This window comes from Parus major, chromosome 1 (assembly GCF_001522545.3).
Source record: "Parus major isolate Abel chromosome 1, Parus_major1.1, whole genome shotgun sequence".
Taxonomy (NCBI): Eukaryota; Metazoa; Chordata; class Aves; order Passeriformes; family Paridae; genus Parus; species Parus major.
In genome coordinates, this window is record NC_031768.1 from 8211685 (window position 1) to 8214295 (window position 2611).

At 48.3% G+C, this 2611-nt stretch overlaps 1 long non-coding RNA gene across 1 annotated transcript in view; it reads left to right on the forward strand.

Annotated features, from left to right (window-relative positions):
- The first annotated feature begins 572 nt into the window (after positions 1-572).
- Positions 573-2611, forward strand: part of LOC109022815 — a 50370-nt gene continuing 48331 nt past the window's right edge. The window contains exon 1 of the long non-coding RNA XR_002002151.2: positions 573-1689. This is a non-coding gene — a long non-coding RNA (uncharacterized LOC109022815). The remainder of the gene's footprint in view (positions 1690-2611) is intronic.

The window sequence follows — 2611 nt, forward strand, 5'->3', positions numbered from 1 at the left end:
CAAATTACATTAAACAAAACATATTTGGAAAGGAACAAGCTACAGAGTGTGAAATTTGAATGAACTGTGTCTCCTCATTACGGTCCTACAGCTCCCATGAAATCTGCAGCCTCATTTAATGCTTATACTAAAATCTTCACCTATACACATCTGTCCCACAGATACAAATGCAATTCATATTTAACCCTGACAAAAGTATCACTTGCCAGGGGATCATGCTGCATACACAGACTTTCTTATTTTATAAACAACGTGAAACCCACAGAAGTCCTTCATGATGGCTCAGAACAGCTCACTGGATGCAAAGAAGCATCTTCTCCCACTCCCTCACATCTGTAACCACCTGACCCAACAGGCAAAGGGCTGCCACCACACACCACCCTGTCACAGGACAAGTTTCTGCCTGGTGTTGTGTCTCAACTCCATTCCCACAGCTAGGAAAAAAACCCATACAAACTGCAGCTAAGCAACGCAGAGCTTTCTCCTTCAGAAATCAGCTTACAACCTCTCCAAAAAATGTGGGAAAGCCGTCAGAATAAAAATTTACAAACCAGCCGTTTGTGGCGCTGGCACAGTTTCCTTCTGGTATTTAGATCAGTCCAAGAAATAAATTTTTAAAATAGTTCCTCCAATAGAATCTTTCCCATATTTTCAGCCCTGAGAATTCACAAGGACGCAAGTTGTGTTACACTGACTCTGGAGCCAGCAGCTTCTAAGAGTGCAAAAATCACCTCAGAAAATAATGGAGGTGAGGGGTTGAGGGCAGTCCATTCATCCCTCAGCTCTCCAACTTGCCTGAAAAAAAGAAAAAGAGCAAAAAGCCAGAGCACACCATGTTTTTGCTCTCCTCATGGCAATAGCTGCATCCTGCTCCAATTTATCCTAAACAGAACCAGAGCCCAGAAAGGGGACAAAAATGTGAATTAGTTTTTGTTCTTCCTTTTAGCACAGAAGAACTGATAAAGACTTAAAATCTGCTGTCAAATGCTCTGGACCTTTACCAAATCCTTTTCTGCCTTCTCCCACTGAGACCTGCCTAGGTGTCCCTAGGCTGGTGCCTTGAGAAACCAGATGCAACAAGCATGTTCTTCATTCTTCTTTGATCATAGCTGCAGGATTCTTCCTCCAACCATTGATTTCCTCCTTCTTTTCCAGGCTCAGGGAAGAGGACAAGCAGAAACTCTGGCAGCCGTCGAATGTTAAGTAACTGGAAGAGTGGGCCATGCCCTTGGAGAAGATCAGGACGCACAGGAGCCTGACCCACACTTCAGAAGAAAAGAATTTGCAGCAGAGCATCCCACCAGCAGAGCTGCGCTGCTGGAGCCCAAACTGGAGCTCAGCTGTGTTATTTACTCTACGAGGTCCCAGCTGTCAACCTGGCCTGGCATCACGACAGCCTACGGCACAAATGGCCTCAGCCAGCTGCTTGGCTCAGTGCACAATTCTCTCTTTTTAAATGAGATTAGCGTTGGTGAAATGTGCTAGCTCAACGGGCATGCTGATCTAAGTCCTCTGTTTATTCGGGCTACAGCAGATACAACGATCACTTAAAAAAAAAAGATGCAATTTTAAAAGATGCCATGAATTCGCCTGAGCTCCTGCAGTTGCTCCCTCATCACAGGATAAAGAGAGGTTTCTTACAGATCCATGGAGAACTGAGGACTGGAAATGATGAATCTTGAAACTGTGGTAAGTATATAAACTTATTCACCTACCCTCTTGAGACTAATGCAAAGAACCTACTTGCCAACAAAAAATCCAACAAACGATTCTGGTTTCCTATCCATTTCAGTCATCAGACACATCTGCTGCCACCAAAATTATTAAAAAACAAAGGTGGGGGGGTGGAGATGTTAAATATTGGGAGGGGTGCGACGGGGCCAGTAAAGTACTGCCATAAGTATGGATAAGCAAAATGCGTTTTGGTTATGCTTTGAAAGAAATAAACGAAAGCCTATGGAGTTAAAGTCGAAACAGCACAAGTCCTATGTTCACTGTGAGGATGTGAAACGTTATTGCCATGAATAAGCAATTCTTTGTTTAGAATGCCTTTTTAAGCAGAAAGATGAAGATTTGAGTCACCGTGTTTCACTTTCCACAGCACAAAGCTACCGAAGCGGCAGAGCACAAACAGCTCCCCTGGCTGGGAAGTGACAAATGCGCCTCGGTGCTCTGTACCGATGATGTGCGGAGCAGGTCTCTAACTGCACGCAGCGGGGCCATTATCGTGTGTTGTCACCGTGTGCCATTAAAAGGTCTTTAACCTGCCGATCGCCGCCGCGATCCGCGGCTCCTGCCGGGGATCTGCTGAGTAACAGGCCGGGGCGCTGCGAAAACCTACAGCCCCCGGGGTCGCCTGCAAAACGCGGCCGGGCTGCCCGTCAGGCAATCGCGGCAACTCAATTAATGCATCTGGGTCAGGAAAATGGTTTGCGGGAGCCGGAGCCCGGTTACGAAACGCGGGCATCGCGGCGGTGCCGCGGCCGGGCTCGGGCAGCCCCGCTGCGCGCAGGTACCGGCGCCGCTCGGGGCCGCATCGCCCGCGCCCCGCCGGGGAACGCGGCTGCGGCGGCACCGGGGACACGCTCCGGCCGTGCCGACACGATCCGGC